The sequence below is a fragment of the Zerene cesonia genome, chromosome 7 (assembly GCF_012273895.1).
Source record: "Zerene cesonia ecotype Mississippi chromosome 7, Zerene_cesonia_1.1, whole genome shotgun sequence".
Classification (NCBI taxonomy): Eukaryota; Metazoa; Arthropoda; class Insecta; order Lepidoptera; family Pieridae; genus Zerene; species Zerene cesonia.
Window position 1 is genome coordinate 8885773 of NC_052108.1, and position 27139 is coordinate 8912911.

Genomic DNA, 27139 nt, shown 5'->3' on the forward strand with positions numbered 1-27139 from the left:
TTGAGAACCTCCTACTATTTAGGTCGTTAAAAATTTAATAGTAAATAGACGTAGATTTGTTTCGTAACGCTAATCGTTTTGTTTGGTTCCTTCATTATCTCATTATGTTTGTATCGGGTGTGTGTTAGCTCGTTTATTTCTTGAGGTTTGTTTTAGAGTTGCACATTCGTGTAAAATTTCGTCATTTATCACTTGATTTTAGCTGCGTGCCATTACACGTGCCGCAGTGTTAACAACTAGATGTAGTATGCTTAGATCTTCAAAACTACACAACGGATTTTAATGGGGTTTTTTTAATAGATAGAATGATTCAAGAGGAATAATAAATAATAAAAATCATCTTTATTTAGTCCTCACAACATTAGTACATAACAAAAACTTAAAAATACAGATACAGGAAGGTTCATATGTATAATTACATCTATTAAAATACTCCAGATTTAGCGTTTAAGAAACCACGAGCAAAAGCTAGTTAAACATATACACAGCCTTAGTATCGATATATCCATTTTTCGACATTCATTATGGCACCGTTTTTAAATCGGAATTGAAAATCCGTTGAAGCAATTAGCTAGTAAGTGATATATTCATGTTGCTTTCCAAATAACTAGTCCCATAATTATCACATACTGGAACCTACAGAGTACAGCACAATACGATATGCTAACATATCATTCCAAAACGTAATAATTAACGCTTGTACGTACTAATACCTCCTACTCTTTCATTAACACGATTAACGGGTTTTAGATGGAGTTATCCCACCCAGAGATTTGGTTAAGCGCTGTTTGCTGGGGCGATTATTGGATGGGTGACCGTTGGTCGTTGAATCTAGCCGTGCTAAGTTTACGTTATTTTTGTGTAGACTGTATATATTATGTACACTTATTATGGACCCAATATAAATAAGTTGTTTTTTTTCTGTGGACAGTACTTACATAAAATATAATATACACTCATTATTTAAATTAATTTCAACGACTATTTAAACGAAAGATCATCAAATAGATCGCAACAATTTATATAACACTATAATAAGAATATTGACTATTTGAAGCCAATCGCGTGTACAGACAGCATTAAAATCAAACCGTGAAAACTATTTAAAAAAATTTAATAAACCCAATTGCTTTATTGTTTGAGAAACGAATGATGTTTGTTTGAAAATTTTATGGGTGATTATCTATACGAATGTGAACACTGGGAACCACAAATCGGAATGGGCATTGATTTTCTACCTTTATTACGCCTCAATAAAATGTAATATCAAAAATTGTCCTTCACTAGCTTTAATGCTACTAATCCTACTAATATTATAAATGCGAATAATTGTAAGGATGTGTGTGTGTTTGTTGCTCTTTCTCGCAAAAACTAATGAACCGATTGCAATGAAATTAGGTACATAGATAGCTGGACAACTGGAATAACATATTGCCAAGTTTTTTCCCAATTTTCAACGGGAAACGGAAATAATTTAAATAAATATTTGATTAATTGAATATTTAAGAATAAGTAGTATAAATATTTATCATAACTGTAGATATTGAAAACAATTTTCAGTAGACAACTTACTTTTTAACAGATTTAGCGCGATTAATTCATTACGTAACCATCAAGTCATATAAAATGTTAAAACTAAACACATAAAACACAATTTTTTTAACTAATTCACAGCCTGACCGTACAAAACTAAATCTGATGACCTTTAATAATAGACCTTAGCAATTATATAATAAAATACATATTTACACAAGCACAAAGACGCATATCTGAGCCTCCATCTTAACAATAACCATTTTTAATTTGTGTGAAACTTGATAGCACTATAGCGAGATTAAAGATAAATTTTAATATTGTTCTATCGGCCTAGTTCATTGTGCTTTATTGCTTTTTATATTGATTTGATTTACTTCTCAAGTATAATTGTTTTAGGTGATACTTCCTTTTACCTTTTTATAACAACAAAATATTAAAATTTTTATAGCTTTAAATGTTCCATGAACAACTACTATAATTATAATTTTGTACATATGATACTATACATACTGTAAAGGAAATCCTCCAAAGGGGGATTTAAAAAGGATTTCAGCCGTAAAATGTCTTAAGCTAAATCTACATTAAACAGTTCTTTATAGATTATATCTTGTAATATGGATTATATATATATATATATATATATATATAATATTATCTACATTTCAACACGACCAAAGCCAGCCTTCTAAAATAACCTCAAAAACTACATTATTAGCGCCTCATTTATATTTTTTATCACAACTTTTACCACAATACCTTATCACAATGCAGTATTTGTTAGCATATTTTCAGTGATATATAAAAAGTAAAAGTAGAACATGTGTGATGAACAAATTAGGTGAAACTCTCTCTCGTTTGACAGCTCAAGCGGCACGCGCTATGTCACAAGTGCGAGATCCTAAGTGGATTGGAAAACAAGGGCACATGTAAATAGATTTGTTTTATACTATTTTAAAATGACTCTCAAATGAGCTGTTAGTCTAACAACGAATTAAGCAATCGGAGGAAAGGTGAATCTGAAATATCTATACATAACCTATCATCAATTGAGTGGGAAAAAGCAAGTAATTGCTTACGTAATATTTTTAAACCATTATACATTTTTTTTTTAATATTGTCTTCTAATTAGACATAAAGCTGACTGTAAATTGACAGAATTACTCAGAGTCTTCATTCCTTGACCGAACTAATTTCAAGAACCCGGTCCGATTTGGAAAATTTTTTTGAGTGATAGATAGCCCATTTATTGAGGAAGGCTTTAGGCTATATACGTACCACGAGTAAAGCCGTGCGGTTATATATAATGTGTATAAATCGTTACGAGATCTTTCTCTCGTTTTGAAGCAACATATATAGCCAAATAACATCTAATAAAGAGATTTAATTTAAACACATCTACATTTAATATTCCATTATAGATTATTTCCATAACATGCGTGCACCGTTAAGCAAAGAGGCGTGTGCGTAAATCGGCTGCTTGTAAAAGTGGGTGCTAACACTATCGTTCCGGCCACGGTAATGCCTGCTAAGTGAGTAGTATACACATTTGTTTTGATATTTACGGACATTTTTGTGTTTATTTCTTGAGGAATTTGTTTGGAAGTGGACACGTGGTTCGGTTGAAGTGGTAACCTGCAAACGTCAGTAAGTTTTTATTGTCTAACTGAAATATATACAAAAACAAATTGGATATGTCATTATAGGCCCATATCTAGCATGTTATTGTAGTTACATACGCAAATACCTACTAGAAAACACGTTATTTACATAATTTTGTCAATAGCGTGGATAATAAAATCAAAAATGAGCAAATCTTTTTTACAAATAAATACATTAAAATACTTTTACTAATACATTTAACAACAAGCAATACCGGAATAATCCATATAAAACAAATCAAAATCGTACATCCCAAAAACTCCCAACGCATGGCCACCAAAAACGACGGCGTGTGACCAAGAAATGCCGCTAATTCGTCCACTATCAAACCGAACACACATGCTAATTTGGAAACGCGACTTTCCCCGTGTGCGATCATTATCGATCATAGTGTTTGCGGAGCTTAAAGTGCTTTCGTTATCTGTGGCAAATGTCAAAGATAATCAGGTGGTAGGCTTTATGCTGCGACTTCACTGGCGCAAGTCTTTCTCAGTTTGTACTATGTAGTAAGATAACTCTTGTATATCCGCACTTGTACTACATATTGAGCAAAAATTAATTATGCAGGTATACAACGCTATATTTTTAAAAATTCACCCATGTGCTCGTTTGTAACCTCCTTTAGACTCGTATTTTGACCCACATAAACGGACAGTTTTAATTCAAACTTTATAACATATCAAGGTTCGGTGACAATACAATTTTTTCATGAGTTTATTTTAGTATCCTATACAGGAACGCCATTATTAAATTAACGATTGTTCCCAGAGTTTTATTATTTGAGTCTATTATTATTATTGAACCAAACCTTAAAAATGGTAATAAGTAATCATATGACATAGTTAAATCTCAATATTTAATGAACGACGCATATAATATTTTCATAAAATAAGAAAATAATATCAAGGCATAAAAATTTATTCACACACACACACACACGCAAGTGTGCTAGTAGCTATGAAAAAATTAATCACAAATTGCCCTCTATAAAACTCACAATTCGAATCTATTAACGCAACCATACTATGTTTTGTCAAATGTTAGTCAAAGGCTGTATTAACACAGCACTTAAACTATTAGAACCTTTTCTTGGGTGCGGCTATGACAACTTGAATTAACGGAATCACTTGTAACCAAACAAAACGCAATCTCTCGAACATTCTCGAATTACGAACCTTGATTAAAAGAATTAATACATATTGAAAATTCAAACTTTCAAGTTTAGATGATTCTATTTAAATACGATTTTAATTTAGACACTAGCTGTTCGCCATTTTTAACATCATTCTCATAGTTCCTGAGATTTGCGCGTTCAAACAAATAAACGCCTCAAATTTATTTACATAGCAGTATAAGTATTATATATATTATATTTAATTCAATTAGATAAATGATACATAAAAATCAGTCAAGTATATCTAGCTTTACTAAAATAAATTTTTTATACACCGGAGGCTATTTTTTAGGTTACCATTTAACATAAATAGTTTCTGCGAAAGAGCAAATACAAGGTATTTAGAATTAAGAGATTGATTAAATAAAACTAACAATCAAAACTTACCATTTTGACCAGAATCCACACAATACTACCCCTTATTTCACCTATTTTTATCCTGATTATCTCTCATTATGCTAACAAACGGTATCATTGTTGAAGCTTATTTTTATTCTATTTAATCCACATATTGTGAGGCTTAACTCAGTAACAAAGAAGTGTTAAACCAGTCATTGATATCCCGGTGACAATATGGATATATTTACAGTCATAAATCATTGTTTGAATATTTAGAAATGTGGTTTTTACAGTTACTTCAAACAATGGAGATTAAATGGTTAGGTGTAGTTCAGATATAATGAGTTAGTTTGTTTTTAAATAAAGTACATACAACTTTTTAATTCATTGCGTTGTTTTTTATTGTTAATTAACCTAAATTAAATAGTGCATTATAATAAAATAAAAAATCGATTAATTTTTATTGGTGATAGCTGTAAATGATGTTTTGATCTAGTTTTAGAGTGGTTTTTAGATAAGCGAGTTTTTTTAATATTGTTTTTTTCTAATTACAGGTAAAACATCTTCCGAGCATCGAGTCTAACGGTTAGCCTGCTATTCTAATTATCTTTTTGAAACTTGGCTATTAAAATTATGTATCTTACACTATAAATTATAATCTATTACTATACCAAAATTCATCCAGACTGGTCCAACCGTTTCATGGAGAACTGGCGCATTTATAATATACCTAAAAAGGCATGCTTATTTAGGTATTTTACCCACGGTCTTTAGGAAAACCTCATGTTAAGAAGCAACAAGAAAACCCCGCACCGTGTATTTTCAAAACTCTAGTTATAATCTGCACATGCACAGTTATCTTTAGATATAATTCTTAGAATATTCAAACAGGTATGCATCTTCTTTTCGATGCGTAAATAAAAAGCAACCTTGCCACTACGACAGAGAGGTTAATTTTAAATGCTAAAGGTACATTTTCTATTAGTACAGTCGGGTCGAGAGGTCAGCCCTCTCGGCGAAGTATAGAATATGCCTCAATTGTCTGATGTTGAGAACCAAAGGTACAGTTTTGTAGAAAATATAGGTAGGTATGCGAAATGTTTTGCGGTGAATTTCAGGTTTTGTCTTCGTGAGTGTACAAGTATTATTAATTATATAGCTACTACTAGGAAACTGCTGTAATTTTACTCGAGTATACATTATTAATACATATTTATACGATAGCGATTACTAATATAAATTTTCGTCCCGTACATCACCCCATTCAAAGTAATCCGTCTGTTTCTCCAAGGGTTGGTCTATCTCTACGGAAAAGTTCTTCAACGATTGATTATCCATAACGAAGCATATGCATACACACTTTTATATACTTACATATTAGAGAAAAAAACTTAAACCAAATTATATCCAAAACAGACAAACATATAAACATATAAGATCATATTTAATAGTCCGTGAGTAAAATTAAGTATCAAATGATTTCTAAAACCATTATTTAATCGAACCCGGAACCAAACTAAAGGCATAAGTTCCACATCTTAACATTGACGCACAAATAATCTTGTGTAATGGTTAATTTCATCAATAGCAGTTAATCGGTTCCAGATGAAGTGTGAAGGAGTTACAGCACGTTCTATTTCACTGTACCGTTATCTCTTTATCGTTGAATCGTATAAAAGTTATTAAATGGCTAATATTATATCTGTATTTTATTTTAAAGACGTTAGAAGAAGATGTTATTAGTAAAATCGTAGAATATGAAATACTTATTAAAGATATCAAAAAAATGTTCTTAGGGCCAGAGATAATATTTTCAATCTAATTAGGCCAGGCCCTCATGAGAAGCGCCTTCATAATCAGCTTTTATTGTCTACGTCCCAAAATTTAAAGTTTTCTAGATAGCATACTATTTACCTGAATATATCATAGTTTTTTTTTACATAATAAGGCTCTTTTACACTAGTACTATAGAGGAAGAATTTGTATTTTTGTTTTTTTTTTGCAATGGATAAACTCAAAAACTACTTGATCGATTTTAAAAATTCTGTCACCAGTAGAAAGCTGCAACTTCACTTAATGACATGGGCTATATATGCACCCCCAGCAAAGCCGAGGCGAACAGCTAGTTCATAATGTTTACATAAAAGTATAGATATCCGCATTAGCACGACAATCTTCCACAAGCCACACTTAAAATTATTAACACAGTAATTACTTAAAAACATTATTTTCTACAAATAAGGTCACTAATAAACCTGAGGCTGCCACAGATTCTAAAATGCTACCAAAAATCAAGTTTCCTTCGAAACTCAAAAAGAATCGTTACAATTAGTTAACGACCAACGGAGTTATCGAGTACCTAACAGAATGAGAATGAGAAATGAGAATCCTTTTTTTTATGTCACACTCGGCAATGGAGCTGGTGGGACGCCTGATGGTAAGCGCTACCGCCGCCCATGAACATTTGGAGAGGCATAAGGTCCATGGCAGACCTTACACAAATGGATTGCCGACTTTAAATTGGGTAGGGATTAAAAAATGACTGGCAAGAGGAAAAGACTTAAAGGAAGGAAGGACTGGGAAGGGTAAGGAAAAGGATATGGGCCTCCGGCTGCCCCACTGGGGGTGTAATACTTATTGCGATGCTTATGCTTACCACGATGCGAGCTGGTCCAATTCATGTCGAGGCGTGTTCGACTACCACATACTAAACTACTATTTTGAGGTTAAAAAAGGTGATATATAACCCACATCCATTTATGTGTAAACACTGGCACTCAACACACTTAAGGAGAAAAAAAAACAGTAATATCCAAAAATATTACTGCACACCGATAATAACTGATAATAGCATGAAATTACTCACAATGATTTATTGAGCGCTAAATTTCATTACAAAAAATAGCCTAGAAACTAAACAGTATGTAATACAGAGTATAATTATGATTAAATAAATGGTAAGCTGTAATCTACGTGTAATTGTATACCATCAAGCTTAACCGTGGGCACCGCGAATTAACTCTATTACAAATATATTACAGTATGGAGGGGGTTTATTAGTTGATGTACTCATTTCAAGTGCATATAGATTTGTTTGAAACGCTGAATTAAACCGAAAGGTTAATGTTACTATTCGAATAAAACGTATTGAGATATTGAATGGCACATAGATTTTGTCTATGGAACGTTCGAGAATTTATTATTGGAAGAAGTTTAAAAATGTTATGGGGATAATAAGTTGCTGAAAGCTGGGGTGTATTGCGAGATTATTTGTTTATAACCTACTAGCTTTTGGCCGCGGCTTCGTTCGCGTTAATTTCGGAGTAGTTATCCTCTTGAATATCTCTATCTGTAAAACCCCATCAAAATTAATCGCTTGTTTAGTTTTAAAAATCTAAGCAAACATACATAGGGACAGACACGGGAAGAGACATATAGTAGGTAGGATGAACCCGGAAAACTAATTAAATCTAGCTTAAAAATTGCAATAACTATTTCACCAATAATCTATTACTATGTGTGTTAATTTTTGTTGAGCCGGTACGAGCTAATGTTGCATATATTGACCTATCCTTACATCAGTATTACAGCTATTAAATATATCTATGACGTCACATCTCCGTACAGAATCACGGTACCGATTGTGTAACAGAATAAAATCAATAACGTGTGAACCATCGCCTACGCCCCTTATCTTCTATTGTTCTTGCTTTCACGATATCAAGATATGTGAATTAATCTTCGTGTTACATTTTTTTTTATTTATAATCTGTGATCAGCGCCCGCCAGTTTGACTATGATATGTTTTAAATTTAGAACGTTTATGGAAATAAAATTTTTGATAGTTTTTTGACCATATTTATAGTCCCGTGATAGCGATTTTTATCCTGGTTATGTTTCACAGCGAAGATAGAGCCATGTACACACAAAAATACATATTTTGGATAAAAGTGTATTTAGTGAGAAATCGATGAAATGTATTTCATAAGACATCGCAGGACTTGACGTCAGCATGGAAATAATTTACAATTTGTTCTGATTTTATTGATCAATTTGTGTTAAATTACGAAATCCATCAGTACACGAATGTAATAATTAATCATAATATAATGTCAGTTAAACTGCTTCAAACTAATTACGATTAGTAATTTCTAATATATAATAGCTGCTTAACAATTCCTTTTATTGTTTTCAATTAAAATTTAATTGTTTATACCATTCGATGTATTTTGGTTGCTTTATAAATCGTGTGAACTAAAATTTTCTATTAAATACAGTGCTTCCAGCAGCCACGGTGTTAGATTAAACAAACATTTAAAGCGTCTATAAAAAGCAGATCTATCAATTCATAGCTACACATAAACAAACCAACACCGTAACATGGACCAAAATATCTGATTAGCCTTCGTATCAACGTAACATTGAACATAACTCAAGTATGAGCGATACTCAACTCAATACATTGAATATATTTTGAAAGCAAAATTCAGTTCCCACGTCATCGCCTACGCGAGGCTGACGCATGCCTGTATCAATTTAGACCATGAGCCTGCTATTACAACAATAACATTTATATATAACTATAATGCATTTTTTGCCTTTTAATTGTTACTTGAGCCTGCTAATTTAATCGAATCCGGATTGTAAAATATCAAGAGAGATAGGTATTACGTAAGGTTCTTGTATGTATGTATGGTTGTGTAACATTAATATTAATGCACATTCTTCTCAAATTTACGCGAGAACCTTCTAACCTTATGATAAACTTGTATGCGTCTCCAAACTCAAGTCGCATTAAATTTGGTATATGGAGGGAAATGCTTTTAATATTGACAAATAGGGATGTGGTGCGCGTGGATTACGAGTTATATCAAATGACATTACTCTAAATTAAACTAACTTTTATGTTTCATTAAATTAGGAAGTAATTAGTGTACAAGTTAGAATTATTTAAAAAAGGTCTCTTTTCATGAAAAAATGTCTATTATTAACGACCTGACATCATTGAAAATCAATTCAATTACAATAATTTATTAAAACTTAAAAATTATGTGTTATTCAAGTGCTGTTATACAATCAATGAATATATTAACGAAAAAATATAGCTTTATCTTTCGGTCTAAATGAAATTGTTAATATAATAAATGAACCATTTAACATCATGTACTAACAGACCCATTGATATTATTGCCATAGAATATAATATTTTGTAACATGTTATAATAAATAAATGTTCATTATAATGTTTTAAATTAACCATATCTTAAGCTATTATCTTGTACTTTGATAACATTCCCTCCGCAGTTACGGAGGTGAGAATGTGAATAATTCACTAATTGATACCTCTCTTATTTATATTGAGATGTTAAACCTTCTGCGATTTAGCACGACTTAACATCCAATTGATTTAAGACCTAGAATTGTAATTTGACATGGGTATTTAGTGTTTAGGCATTAAAATAGTATTCTAGTTATCTTCTAATTGTAATTGAGTTCTAGATTAAACATAAGAATATTTTATTTATTAAATTTTGAAAGATAATTAATTGTACAATTAAACAAATTTACCTGAAGTGAAGTTCTATTGTATAAAACAGGCTTGGTCAAAGATAGTTATTTCGGACATCTTGGACCAAGCCAAAAGAATAAGATGATTGGTTCTTATACATTATTTAATGTGTACATAATAAAGTAGTAGTGTATAATAATTTAATGAAATACTATCTTAAAACAAATATCAGAAATGACTTGTTAATTTTATGCGTTATATCTTCTTATTTATAGTCCTTTGAGATCTTAAATATAGTGTACCGATTGAGATAAAACGATGTAACTTATGTGCAATTAATATAACCCCATTACAGACGTGGATGCTCGTAAATAAACATACATCAGCAGTGGTATAGCACTTTAGAATATATGATACAATTAGACTTCTATACTGTAAATATAAGGATCCTTTCGCATTCACTCGATCGTCAAATAAACATTGACTGTTTTTGTTTTAATCAACTGAATGGATTCAGATGATACTGTTTCTATAAATAAATCATGATTTCAAATTATTTAAATTTACTTTTATAACACATTTAATTTACAGTAATTTTCAAGAAACCTTAGTTTTGTAATAAAAAAGGTGTGTGTGCGATTAACACACTATACAAGTGAAACTTCAGTAAATCAACAAAAGAATGAGATGAATATATATAAAACATAAAATAGTATGTATATTTCCGTCTCATTCTTTGCCGGCTTCATTCTACACATTTTTGTATTTGTGTCTCTTACCTGTCGTTTTTCCGTTGCATCAGGTTTGAAATCACAAAAGTTTCACTTCAAATAACTTTAATCGTCTATTTATGCAAAATTTCATTCACATAATGTGTTCATACAATTCCAAGCTAAAACTCTAACATTACAAGAACAGAGAGTATTGAACAACGGTTATTTGACTCGTAAATGCTTCCAGAAGTTACAATTAGGATTCCCATAGATGGTACTATTAGCGCGCACACGAATCGCTCCAAGCGAACTATCTTTCCCACTGTTCTTCGTTCTTACAAACAAATGTCAGTTCTAGATATTTTGTATCTGTGCGAAAGAATCCGCGATTTTAAAAAACGTTCTAGAAGTTTCTGACGCCACGAGGCGATGGTCTATATATAAACAGCCTTGTTTTGTATATGGCAGAATAAGCGCCGGATTTATTATTATTTTGCTGACGGAATAAAAATATCATATGTCATAAAAAAAACCAAATAAGGAGAAAATCTATTCATAATGTGAATTAAATTCTATCCTTATGCTATTGTTATTTGTCATAACGATGCATTTAAACAAAATATATTCGACATAAAACCATTTATTTGTGAAACATTGGCAATTTGTAAATAACATTAAAATATCATAAAGAAAACGGTAAATACAATCGTAACATGATAAAGCAGATCGGATCGCATAAATTTAGAGTATATTTCAATATTATGTATCAATGATATTTATCAAAGATAAAACATAGATATTAGATAGTCATCTTAAATTTTAAGTTTTATTGGCCGGTCGGGGCGTGTATAACCGGATAACTTTAGATCTTAGAGATAAAAATCTTGCCACCTGATTTATTTAATGTAAATAAATAAACGCAGTCGCATGTAAGTCGTGTAATTACGATTTACCAAGAACGTATCAGAATAATTAGGTATTAAATTATCGGATTTACCTTTCAAGGCGAAACTAATGAAGACGTTATATTTTAGAACTTTTTGAAATGCTTGCAAAACTTCAGTTGTAATATATATAGTTATTAATTATACCTGTTTATTTTTATATAAAATCTCATATATTTAAATCAAAGATTATTGTAAAATATAAATATGAAGCATGTTTACAAATTAATCAATAATTCAGATAAATCAATTTAATGTTATTCAATCAAAAAGTACCGTTATAAAAATTTTATTTCACTCAACCCAATGAAAACGAACAGATGTCCTCGAAAATTCAATTTATTAGTATCGAAAACAATAAATCTTCGAAAATAACTATTAGCGCATACGTTGATCATATCAAAGTGTCCCATGGCGAAAACAAAACGCGCACCGTGATTCCTTGAAACCCTTGGGGTCACGAGATTTATTTGTACAAAATACAACTCTATCGTAAGGTCACAGAGCACACATTGCATCAGTTAAACACAAACCACCCGCAGCGAACGTTAGCAAAGCGATATGGAGAACAAAATATCAATTTTTAAAATAATAAAATCTTAGAGCGATCACACGACGTCACTTTAACAAATTTCATTTTGCCAACCGTTCACGACACGTGTTCATATATAAACTTTATTTCAACGCAATAAAGTTCTCAATAAATTATTCACATGCAATATAAAACCGGCCGGGTCGCACGAAATCGCATAAATTCGAATAAAAACGTCAAAAATGTATTCACAAGATTATAATCACGATGATAGTAATAATACGATGAAATTCGAAATAAATAAAAATAAAGTGATACGTGCGGAGTATCAAGAATTAGTGTTGTTTATTGCAGGTCTTTTATATAGCACTTTATTTTATGAGCAAACGGGTACTTAGTATAAATTTAAAGGCCACCTAGACATGTGTTTCTACTTTTAATCGGATAAATGGTAGGGCAACGTATATTCACGTTTATGTGTGAGGTTGCTTGAAATACACGTAACAAATATTACAGATATAGAAACACTGTTTTCTGTTATTTTTAAATGATAGTGTGCATTTTTTATAGAAAACCTTTTTGCTATGAATATATTACACAAACAACAAACGCTGCCCTATAAACTGTAATAGATACAATGTAATTTACATAAAACAAATTTGATTATGTTCATGTAAATAAACTTTTTTATCAGATCTATTTGTAGCATTTAAAAGAGCAAAACCGGTAAATTGACTTTTTTTACGTAATTATCAGCATCTCAAACTACTACAACAAAAAACGCATTAGATATATTTCAAGTACTTTATTTAATCTGTGCCACAAGATAGGACGTATTATTACCCGCCAGGAAATCAGTTGACCCCGTCAATATGACATTGCAAAACGCGCCTTTTTGTGAACAATTGTCATTCACAATGACAGGTGCGTGACGTATATAAGTATGAGAACACAAATTGTAAAAAATACAGACAGCACAAAAAAAAATGAACGGAATTCCTTTTTTGAATGAAAAAAAGAAAACAAATATCTAGCGTGTAGCTGACACAATAAACAGTTCATAGATATGAAATATCTCCGCATTAGCATACGGTAACATACGGGCGTGTGGTCACGGGCCTTATTGTAAATCCCAGGGCCAATTATTTCGCGAATTATTGCGCCGAGTGTCGTTATAATTCTTTAACCTTCGCCCTTAACGCAAAAATAACTAATTTAGTTTATGCTTAGAGATGTTCTTGTATTGTTTTATTCTACTTTACGAGTTAGAATTGGATGGTATGTTTGCATTGTCTACTTGGATAATATTTAGACATTTTTCATTTTTGAAATCGTTCTTTTATAACGAGGAAATAAGTGAGTTTTATATCGAATTTAGATCCAACATTTCATTGAAAAATAAAAAAAATAAAAATAATAATGAAAGATAACATAACTATCAAACTTTGACAATCGATGAAAACTAAGATAGAAACTAAAGTATTATTTATTTGCCCATATCATTAAACTATATTAAGAAGTATTCTAAAGATATTGTCAGTAATTAATAATAAGTTATACTCATTGATAGATTTGCTATATTTTATTCAGTTAAACTATTTCAATGCAGATTTGATATCGGAGCTTGAGAATATATTAACATACAATCCGGGCTTTTCAATAAATGTGCTTGTTCTTAAACTTGAGATGAGAGAAAATGAGAATGGCAACCTAGGACACGTCTATAATGGCCACAGTTTAGCGACAAACATTAATTGTATTACTGCTTGCACTTATTATTCTGTGGTATTACTTCAATGGTTCGGTTATTATAAGGACTTTTAAATGTGCTTCTGTATATAGAATTAAGATTACAGTACGATGGGCTTGAAAACTCACTTGTTTGACAAACTGAATCATTACATTGATCTTTGTTTATATCAATATATCAATTATCCCTATTCAAAGTTAATGAGAATAATGAAATAACACGTCTTCAGACGTTCCATCCTGAACATAAAGGCACTTTTGATACAAACCCGGATGCGTTTCTCTCGCATGCTTTATCGAAATATCAACAAACTGAAATCTCAGTACAATGCAAGTAAAACTAAATAACCGCGCCCATTGTGGAACACACCACGCGTGAAAGGTTGGGCTCATCCCGTGACCCCTTGAAAGTGCACCTTTAAAACGCAACCTCAGTCTGATTTCAACCCTAACACCTGTTCTTAGGATACCTTTTCGGACGGTATCAGAAGTCGCAATCGAAAGTGCCAAGGAAAACTAGCCCCTATTAACTGGGCAATAAGGATATGAGGCTTAGATGAATCTAGAAAGTCTGACTCCTTAACCTCTTGAATAAGTAATCGTAATTTTTGATAGTGAATTATTTATTTACTTGCCGCGTTTAAGATTGCATTCAAATTAAAATGCACCTGGTAGTGTTTATTTGTAATTTTTTAAGACTTTCAAGTTTACAAACTACCCACAATTAAAAAAAAAATGTTGTATTTTTGGAATTCTAGAACACTGAAAAAGAGTATAAGGGTTCTTAACTTAATGGAAGCTTAATCACTACACAAAAACGGAAGAATTTGGCGGGAAACGAGTTTTGAACATCTTTCAATTTACTTAAAAAAAATTAATGTTATGCTGCTTATAATTATCTAGGCTCCATCGTCTATACGCTGCTTAAAAAATATACGTGATATTAGATTTGTGGTCCGAAAATACAAGAATTCAAATTTGTTCTTTACTGAAAAATTAAACTATTTCCACTCTACTCCACCACTGAGCCACATGCCATCAAATCTAGCCTCTATCACCATAACAACAAAGCTCACTTCCTCCCAACAGCCGCTAACTCAAACACAAGGTTTTCCACCAAAAAGCGTCTATTAATCGCAAATTATAATCAGTCACGGCGGAAAGCGGCGGAAGTGTCGCAAGGCGGACGCCGTCACCGACCGATGTGTGTCAATGGTTGGCCTGTCATTTGTGTTCATGCAGTGTGATACTGCAATTGGTTTCAATGTTACGAGGCTCTTCGGATGTTGCTTCATTTCTGAAAAATCATATATCTATAAGCGCTTTTTATACTTATAAGTATCACACGGATTGCCTATGTATTTGTGTTTTCTACCACTGTCCCCCTTTATGTCATGTGCCTGGTCCATTCTGGCCACATCCGTAACATTATGTTATAGACGGGCAGCGCTTTTGTTTTCAACCAAGCAAAGCGTCTGCTCGTTTGCCTTCCAATATCGTAAAAAATGTCCCCAAAATCTAAGGAGACTGCATGTTATTGATTCAGTTTTATAACAATATTTTCTCGATTGACGTGATTCCTTTTGAGTTTGATAGGTAATTGTAGTCATTTGATCACGTTTTAGAATTGACCGTGGTACTTTCTTCCCCGGGAACGCCGCTGACCTTTTTTCTAGATGGGAATTATAGTACCTTCGAATTTAAAATTGGAATGTTTCATTTATCTCACCTCTGCCCCGACTTAAACTAGTTATAACTGTAGATAATATACTCTTGAGTCTAGTCAATAACCTATTGTATTACCATTCCTATATCTACCACACGAATATAAAACCTTATAGCTTTTATTATATAACCATAGATAGAACGGAATGTGGTATAATGTGATTTATTGAGTAATTATTGTTAAAGATAGATAAGGGTTTAGTATAGAAACATGTCCAAAAAACGTTAAACTCATAACCAAATTCTTTACCTATTATAAGTTACTTATTCGCTTATTTATTTATATTTGTCTACCGACATTTAGTTACCATACCACCTGTGCAATATACAGATAAATATAAATAAATAAGTCAGTCCGAGGTGGTGCAGATCGTAATCCGACGACGCGCGCACCGTTTGACACATGAATGCGCCACTCATCCATATTTGATCTATAGATCGCGGACGTATAAGATCTATGATCTATGCGGCGGCGCTGTGTGATCTAGATTGCTGAACTAATTTCTTAGTTTAGTGCTGATTCTATGAATTTAAAGGCGAGTATGACAATAAATGTAAGCTCGTATTAGCATTACTAGTTTGTATCTGTAGTTGGCGTGTTTCCTGTATAAATGGGAAAACACCTTTTACATTTACAATTAAATAAATCGTTTATTGCGTAACAATACATAGATTCAACACAAATCAAAAACGACAAACGCCTTAGGAAAACCCTGTGCTAGAGACGATCGACTCCTTCCAGATTGTTTTAACACATTATTTTAAAAAAGTACAGAACAAAGACTGTTATTTAAAAAGGTAAGGACAGTAATAACCAGTCGTAGTAGTTAGTCTTTTTTATATAAAACAGTAACTATATATACATTATTACTGGCCGAGTCTCAAAATCCGTTCATTTGATTTCGCCTGAAAGAGTAACAATCATACAAACTGTTTATTCTTACAACTAATTATTACATATCTAATGAAATACAGTAATCGCACATCTATTTTCTAAATAAGATGCAGAAAAACATTCCAACTATAACTGCAAGTAACCTCCGAAGCAGTCCTTTAAAAACTTTACAGTAAATATTACTTTCATTTGCATTCCTGCATATATCTTATCAAATAAACTTATAAAACAAAGTTTACCAGCTCACAATTCACAAATAACAAACGAATCGCAAACACAAACAACCAAAACCACAAAGCGAGTAACATAACCGAAAATGTCATACAAACAGCGTCTCAAATTATGGTACATTTCGCAAACTAAACGGGCCATCGTATTGGCCTTTGACCAACCTTGTATCTGATGCCGTCCTGCGACCTTCCCGCTAATAGTTGATCATCAAATACATATTACAAGTTTGCACAATTTAACTTGTTTCTAAATGTATTACGTTTAATAATGAACAGAAGCTCGGGATCGCTAGATGTAGGTATATTTATAAGCAGTTTCAAATGTTTATGTTTTATGGATCTGCTTTAGGAGCACGTGGTAAATGATAAGACTATTTTATGCCGAAAGTGGTTCTAAAAGAAATCTAAATGAATAAATAAATGTTACAGTTCTTATTTATAAAAAAATGTCGCTTTATTTTTATTTGTAATCACAATAAAGTGACGAATAATGTTAATTACTCAAACTCAATCATTTATTTATTCAATTAAACTTCTTATAGAAGCACTTTCGAATTGTCATTTTACACAGTTTTTACATTAACCACCGGTTCGGAAAGCAGTTTCTACAGAGAATAAAAGGCGGGGATGCATTTTTTGAATTTTTTTTTTTTTTTCTTTAAACAATACGTCAGTGTTTTTCAAAAATACATCACCTAAGTAAGTAAATAGGGTCGCTCGGACAACTTAATTCATATATAGATTTAAAATAAAAAATATCGAAAGAAACTCCTTAGTTTCAAATGATCATATGATATTTAGATTTTTATCTTTATTAATTGACATTACAATTTTTATTTTTATTATTTATCTTTATACATTACATCATGATAAATTCATATTTTAAACTTACATATTATCGTGTTTTAAAAATAGTACATTTCATAATATATTATACGAAACAAATCGCGACATTGTATTTAAACTAAAAAACATAAAACACGCGGCGATTCGTTACACGAAGTGTCAAACGAGACATAATTTGGTCTATATAGTTACGTAATACGAGGCGGGGCGGAAACGACCAATCATTTGTTAGTGGATCACGCATGCGCGCCGCTAAATACCTATCGAAATCTGTCATTTTGTGCTCCAATTTTATATGCCTACTCGATACATGTACAACTTTAAGCGTAATTCTTAATTTGTTAACATAACATAATGAAAACAACTGTACATATTTATTATCCATACGATACCCATATCTTGATGGTTAATTAAAAAAGCAACGTTAGCCGTTACAAAACCGCTTACAACCTTTAAACTCAAAACACAATAGAATTAAAAACAAATTTACGTCAACCAAAGCATAGATGTACTTTTGAAATTACGAAATGGCTAGTTAACCGAGTCGCTTTATGATAATTTTACAAACTTGCATAACGCATGCGTTGTGCAAAATTTCTTTTCTCCGAATAACACTGGAGAATTACGAGGTACCTTTGTGCGAGCGTCGGCGGCGCCTTTATACGCTTCTTTTAATGTGCCGCTCTATATTTTTTTATCTTTTTTAACATCTATCGCAATTAGTCTTACTCATTGACTATTCGCAAGTTTATTGCCAATGAGCTTGCGAGTTTAAATTTTATTGAGCCAAACGATTTTTATAGTTAACTGTTTTGCTAATTTGCTTCGTTCTTTGGCTTGATGATGCTATTTTCGTACTTGTTTTTAAATGATGCGTATTTGTTACAATGTATGTGTTGATTTCTAATTTATGCACTCACCAACGAATTTTTTGCAGTTTTTCCGTTTATAATTAGTTTTCAATGTCCGTTATCACGAATGTGTTCCTATGCTGTTTATACTATCTAATTAAAAATCTATTCAATCTTTAGGATTTTAGATTAACCGATTTTATACATGTAATTATAGAAAATTCTTTCTCTTTTTACCTTAAGTTAATTTAAAAAAAATTAAAACTTACGAAAACGTAATATTTTTAACGTTTTAGATACTATATAATATATTTTCCATAAAATGCATACAATAAATATTTGCAACGTTAGATAACGGTTTCTCCAACGGGTCAAAGTGTAAAAACTTTAACAATTCTTTGTAAAAATATTTGCAAAGCCTTTACAATAATGCTTTTATTACGTAATAAAACTATTTCAAAGATAGCTAAGTTACAAAGTTAAAAATATAAGGGTACAAACTGCAAACAAAACGTGTGCTTGCAAACAATATTTTGCCCACTGTACCCTTTACAAAAAATACATTGTAAAACTTTCTTATGATGCCAATTTAATGAACCTATTCAAATTTATGTCCAACGTTTTAAATGTCTAATATGACAAACTTACTTTTTCGAAAGTCTAAACTTCTTTGTCATTGCCTGATGATGTTTAATCACTCTCGAATATTAACAATAACTTAAAGAGCATGCGCTTTCACATCAACACGACAGGATTGTAAGCAATAATTTAATAAGTCGTCACTTAAAAATGTGCGTGGGCGTCTAATCTTATCACCATCATATATTATACTTCGTTACCGAAAATTCACGTGGGCCGGTCGTGATATCTATTTATATCTTATGATTTTGATCTATAAGAACTCACCAAATTATGGAATTGATGAGACGACTTGATAGAATGGCCATTTGAACTGATTTCCAATTAGGAGACACACATGCTTGTATCCATGTCACATAGAAATGTAATAAACTCTATTAAATATTCTTAATATCATTACAAGAAACATTTAACCTACATTGATGTTATCGCTTCATTTAATAGTGCTGGAAGGCGTTTTGTATACCTTTTCAGGTTTTATCATAGATTAACGCTACGTAGATGTGTCATCTATGCATTAGAGTCACTCTGATGATACCGCATACAAAACGAATATTCCAAACAATGGGACGATTATAAAAATGGATATCACTCCACTCTGAATTGTATTGACCAGTCATCGGTTTGATTCGTGTGTCAGGGGTCAGCTGGCCGAAAACGAAAGCTTTAATCTAGTCTATTATTTAAATGTTTGTTGATCTATTGGTACCGTGGATTTCTTCGAACACCTTCGTGACTCTAATTGTGATATCAACACGAACAATTATCATAATTATGTTTATTGTAATGAGAATTAGTACATTGTAAATAAATGTATCGATATTAACGTTTTTGTATTTCATAGTTATACGTATGTTCCTTGTATAATATTACCAATGTTTAAATTTGTATATACAACCTATCCATTATATTCGGAGAACAGATGCTATGTACAGCAAGCACATTTCGTGATTATTCATTCGTCGAGTCATTCGACAAATCGCTCACGTTCGATCCATTCATTACTTTATTTGAATTCATTCATTCAAATTTGGAATTTCAGAACGCAACGTCATTCGTGACCTGCAATGCGTTACGCATTTCATATGCTAATATCTTCTAACAATTGCGACAAATTAAACGGAGCTCTATTGTGTAATTGATAAAGTTATAAATCGATTAGCGGATCGTGTAGTATACGTGTAGATTTACGTGAGATTCAATAATTGATGAGGGTTGGCCCAAATCATTTTACGCAACTGTTGAAATATTTTGTCATATCAATTTGTCACGGCTGTCTGAAATTCGCTCGTCACAGTGACGTGTCACGTGCGACCGGGGGCCGGTATGCTATCGATTATACAATTTATCATTCCTTCGAATAATCGATAACTGTATCCTTTTTTCCGATCAAAGGTGAGCCCTTACAATACGTCAAACATTTAGATGAATAATCGTTTTCTGCTTAATTGTGTGGATTATTCTTATTATGGCCCGCTGTTCTTCGTTCCTATAAAGTGTCACTCAAATTTTTTTCATACACATATTTTGTACGTCATAAATTTTATTTAAATTTATGCCATTTAATTAATTCAGAATCGAATCCATTATGAATTGAAAATATTATATCGTCATCTTTAATCGAACAAGATAAACCTAAAACACGTACCTACGTATCCATATCAATATAATACTTTAGCAACAATATATTATATTGCAGAACAAATTCATCAGGTCAGCCAGGTCCGCGATAATAACGAGTATAATTTCGATGTAACCTCCACAAATGTAACCTATGGTCTATGGTCCATTACACTATTCATAACCTATGAATTGATACAACGCAATTGCGAAAATTCACTTGAATTATTGAATTTTGCACGCTTCAATTCTAAATTTGAAATATGATTCCACGTTTGAAATGTGACGTCCAAATGTCATTCCTATTTTGACGTTTAATTAAGAGTTTCTATTAGTGATATGATAACGATTTATTTGTAAAATAGTTATTATTAGTTAGTGTATACAAAGATGTACAATAAATTATGGCATAAATAAATAATGATTATACTGTTATAACAAATCGGCACTTATCTTAATGCAAATTCTTGCAAGGATAGCTTCTCATACTGCAGTTTAATAATATTATAGTCGCAAAAACGTTGGACCTAATCGGGCAATAAGTATGGTGTAGCAGAGCATAACAAATTAACATCTATCAAAACGAAATCAAGGAAGATACCGCAAAGGAGGTATTACTGATTCGATTTATATCGGGTATTATAGCGTATTTTTATTACGTGTCAACTTTATAATAACGTATTATAAGCTACTATAAATGTTTATAGTTATAATAAAATATTTTAATATTGTTTAAAATACTTGATGATTTTTATATTACCTGTGCTTGTACAATTTAATAAGGCTTTTAATAATATCGTCTTCCAATTTCAAAATCCATGTGTTACCAGTGTCCGAGCTGTCAATAAATTAAAAAGGGTAAAAAATATTTGTTATCTGTGGCATTCAAGTTCCCGCCATTACACATTGGATGCGCTCACTTACGATACACGGTGTTATGTTTTGTGAGAACCGAGAAAAGCTTTTATTCTTAGTAGTTATGCTTGAAACGCTCTTTAGGAGTGAATTATTATTGTGGCCTGTTATCGGTACTAGCTTATTGCTTTCGATTTAATAGACAAGATATTAAGGATAATATTACTAATCGATAGGTGATAAAATAAATTTACTTTTAATGTCACTGTAAATATCGGCCTTTAATAAACGCTGGGTCATTAAAATAAAACTAAATATAGAATAAAGGATCACGCGTAAGGACTCTCGATAGTTAATGATTCTGATGCATTTACGGATGAATAAAAACGTGAAAACGTTTCTATCAATATCAGATCATGATTAAGTACATCGTATATTAGAGTTTGTATTCCGACGTAGTGAGTAGTCAGTACCCTGAGCACGTGAGCCATTTTGTAAATAAACCCTGTGTAGAATTTAGATTTTCGCAATTCGTTTCGCGTGTCCGTCTTTGTTGCGAAAAACTCGAACGCATTGTAAAAGTGATTTTGGCAATATAGCCCTTGGAAAATGCGCATGTAGCATACTTATTACAACTGTTCGAGTATTTTGATTGACTTGCGTGTATTTCAAATATAAAAATAATAAAAAAAGAAATCAGGCTGCATTTTAATTATGCAAACTTTTTTCCATAAGGAATCCTGTTAATTTAGGGACTTCCACCTGCAACCCTTGGCTAAACATTACACGGTGTTTTAAAGTCCCCACAGGCCATAGACAAAATGTATCCCGTGTACCCAAAACCAAAAACAAGTGACGATCGATAATGACGCCGCACAGAACGGTACCGAATAGAAGCGAGCGTGTGAACAGCCCGCTCTGTCATTTGCGCCCGCCGTCATTGCCGCCTCGTGGGAAGCTTTGATACCATCGATGAAGGGGTTTAGGAAATCAAATCGATGCATTTGAGGTTATGTCTCTATGGTACTTGTTTTGCTTGACGAATTGCAGGAATGCAATTGGCAGAACTAGTCAAAAATACTTCCTTATTTTTTAATATGATTTACAAAGCTTTACGAATAATGAAGCTAATTTGTATACCAAAATAAAATTTGATTTACTGAAACTCAATTATAATACATCGCCGCTCGTCTCATCAACTAACAAAAACCTTATTTCACACGCGAATAAACATTTAATTCCCATATCTCAATTATAACACGAAGACAATCGCCACATCTTTTATTTGCCGAAAAATGACAATCCAGGCCATTGACCTATTCAAAAATGCGCAAAATCGCTCGCATGGACACATTCGATTCTACTCGTTGTGTATTCGAGCATAAAACTCGATACAACACATCGATTCCCTTACTCCACCATTTAATTAATTTGTCAGTTTCACTCGCAAATTTTGGCGCTACATGCGCATAATTAAACAATCAAACTTCAACTCTATTCCTGTTGTGGAGAGTTTAAATTAGTGTGCTGCCACCTGTCGTCCATTGGAGCATATGGCCTGAAACTTGTGACGTTTAAAAAGGCGCGGATTGTCACTGGGTCGGTAATAATTTATCTCGAATGCGATCTAGACATGTAATTATCATATTAATTACTTATTTCTTAGGTATTTTGTTGATTTTATTTCGGAATCCGGATTAATTAAGAAGGTGTGAATCGGAATTGATTTTAATGAACTAACATTTTTGATAATTTTTATTCACTGTGTGTATAATTATGAGTTATTATTTACATAACTGCATTTATCTTAAATCAACTGTTGGTAAAGTTCAATCTATGAATATGAACAACATTGCTTATTTTAAAGTTTTACATACAAATCATAATAACTACCTACCTTGCTACCTCGTGTAAGTTATAACTTAGATACAACATAAGGCCGATGACAGTATCTATATTATTACCGACTAAAAATTACGATAATGTTTACGAATATAATTACATGGCAGTCGACACTTCAAACTGTAGGATTAATTTCAATAAAAATTACTTTATTGGCTTTTAAAAGGTTATCCGAATATATTGTTATTGCTTGTACATGCTCCATTGCATTTAAATTATGATAACAGTAGCCATTTTAAGACGCCATTTATAAATAATTAAAGGGGATTATAATTTTCATGGTTATTAATGGATTATGATATCGTTTCTTTAAAGGACCGTTTAAGTAACATATGAATCGTATTTCATGGATGTAAAATAAAACATGAGTCGCATATTTTCGTTTTTAAATTAACTATAATTAATAACTCCTCCATCTTGATATGAGTAATATAAAAAATTCACAACAAAATTTATTAAAGTGTAATAAAGTGTAATTTATGGATTATATTATTTCAACAGTTTCATAGTCTATGTAACTATGCTAATGCACTATATATAATATGAAAATAAAATATGAAACTATAAAGGAGTATGTATTTCACAGCAAAAGTTTCCGATGAATAACTTACAAAGTATAAAGCTGAATGTATTGAATGCTTTTCAAGCATGTGATAAAGCCTTGCTTATTGAATAGTAAAAAACCTTAACACTTAATGACGATATTGGAATCTACTCCGATACACGCACATGTGATACGCAGCAATTCTCGATTTCCACTATAAATGATATCATCACAGTGATATCATATTCTTTAAATACCTTTAATTTATGCAAAAAGTTCGCTTAACAATATATTTTACCGTACCAATATCACATACGTGTATTAATGTGTTATTATCTTGTTAACATGCGTTACGATTATACCTGCTACATAGAAAAAAACAAACATTTTTTATAGTTTGAAATAACACTAACGTAAATATAGGTACCACAAGGGACCTATCTTAGAGAAAACAATGTAGTTTTATCTGTAACGAAGGAAAAGAGAAACGACTTTAGCGAATGCAGCGCTGTAATAATAGTCTAAATGAAATTTCTGTCTACAAAGCGCTGTCAGCGGACCAGGCCTGCTACTTATTTATAGAAAACAGAACATTGCTGCAGACCACAGATTATCGAAGCTACGTTCCGAACTCGACCACAGATAATCTTCTTCCTTGGCTTCAAACATTATATTCTTAAATTGTCAGCAAGAGCTAGTTCTATCTCAGCTACAGCATTCAATGGGACACAGCGGCCATAGATTACGCAGCGTCGGGTCGTAAAGCGACTTCAGCGCTTAAGATGGATACTCGACAGGTGTGCCGAGCGACGTGGACGCTCGGTTTGCAGACGCGCGTTTTTATTGGTTATAAATTATGACGCTTATGGCGACTTGGGCAGTTAGCTCTTATGGTTTTTTATCGTTGTTTGTAATCTAGAACTTATCTGTAAAGCGCATAAACAAGCAGTATTTACAAATTCGTATAGATGTGCACCAAGTATGCAAAGACAAGAATTTTTTTGTTTTCAGAATCTTCGTTAATTGGCCATTATTGTAGATCAGATCAAACCCAATAGCTATAAACGACTATATTAATATTTCACTTCAATATTAAACGAACTCCATAAATTTTATGATAAGTCATCAATATAAAGTGTCAATTAAGTACATTCAATCTCCAAGTGTAATGGCTACTAAACCTTATAATTCTTTTATTACGCAAAAATAAGGGAACAACTCGTAACGACCAATCTCACGTAAACATTATTACAAGAAATATAAATTAACAAGTTCTAAGTCATCACCCAACTTCAATTTCCGAAACTCCAAACCCTACCAATCAATAAAAATCCCTGCACAAAACTACCAATTTCGTCCATAAAGCAGCGCACGGCTCGCAGTGTATCACACGCGCTAATCGGGAACATCTCTCCGTCGTCGGGAACGCACTGTACATCACCCAGCGGGCGACTATCGCTCTGCTCATCAAACCGCTCTAAATTAGACTTAACATGGTTCCCAGTGTAATTCGTTTATGACATTCTTTTTTGGTATCGATTACGTTATTGCTTGTTACTTGTATCATGTTTTGATTATTTGTTTTGTGGGCTCGTTATGGGCTTTTGCATTATGCTTTTATCGTCTTTTAGATACTGGATATTAACATGAGATTTTTTTTTTTGTTCAGAGCCCGTTTGGACAGAAATATCAAATGAAATGTATCTACGTTTAGATAATTATGTGTCCCTTAATAGACTTAAATCTTCGTTTTCAGGACTGTATTCGATATACAAATAAATTAAAGGCCTTTTAATAGAATTACCGCAGAACCTTTGTGAGAGATTCATTTCAGTTTTGTATAAGAGAGGTAAAATAAACAACAATGTTTGAGATACAGAGATGATTTTTCGAGTTACAGAGGGTTAATATGTACCAAAATTGCTTGCACAGACTCACTGGGACGAGACGAGGGAAGGAAAAAAACGTTTTTCTAGGTTCTACGAAAGAATTATTATGAATTCTCTACTCAGTTGAAGATTCATGCATTTAAGAATCGAATCGTTTTGAAAAAAATCCATTACACTTTATAGTGTAACTACAAATACATAGTTTTGCAACCAAATGTACTGCCTAGGAATCTATTGAGTTAAAACATGTTGATCGTACGCTAATCTTCAAAAAAACCTGTATCTTAAATACTAGAGCCTTACTCGCTACCCGTGTAAAGCACGTTACAGAATCCATACGTCTCGAACGTAGAGTGTTCATTTTCAGCGCAATACTCAAATTACATTATAATTCAGTTTTACTGCGATCATCTAATAACATGCGCCGTCATCCTCGAAATTAACAACACGTTTGATTGGAAATCTCATGATCTCCGTCACGGCATATTAACATCGAATTGGGTTTGTATGGCACTTCATATGCCTGTCGATAAGCGATTTGCGTTTTGTCGTTGTGAAGTATTTTAATTGGAATGTCTCAATGTTGAGACGTGCGCGAACCTAGAGGTAAATCCGTGTAAATATTGGTTTTTTGGGAAAATTTTAGTTAATTGCGACACACCGTATTTTGCTATTCATTAAATTATGTTATGTCTCTACTGAATTTACATTTAAGTATGTTGCATTGCGGTTTTTTTCTATACCCATATCTAGATTATATTTTGCGTGACGCTAGGCTAGTCCGGTTTTGTGCAAATACTATTAGATACCATTTATAGCACTGTGTAACAGTTCTCTACTATATATAACCTTAATAATTTAAAAGTTTACCCAAATTTCTATTATCATTCAGAAGTTTCGGGAAATATTCCCTGAAAAATTGTTTAACCATTTCTGTACATGTAACATAACTGTATGGATTTGTTAATACAATACATATTTAGTACGA

General features: G+C 32.1%; 1 protein-coding gene across 1 annotated transcript in view; it reads left to right on the forward strand.

Annotated features, from left to right (window-relative positions):
* Positions 1-27139, forward strand: part of LOC119840902 (knirps-related protein-like) — a 54356-nt gene that overhangs the window by 12533 nt on the left and 14684 nt on the right. The gene's annotated exons all lie outside the window — the stretch shown is intronic.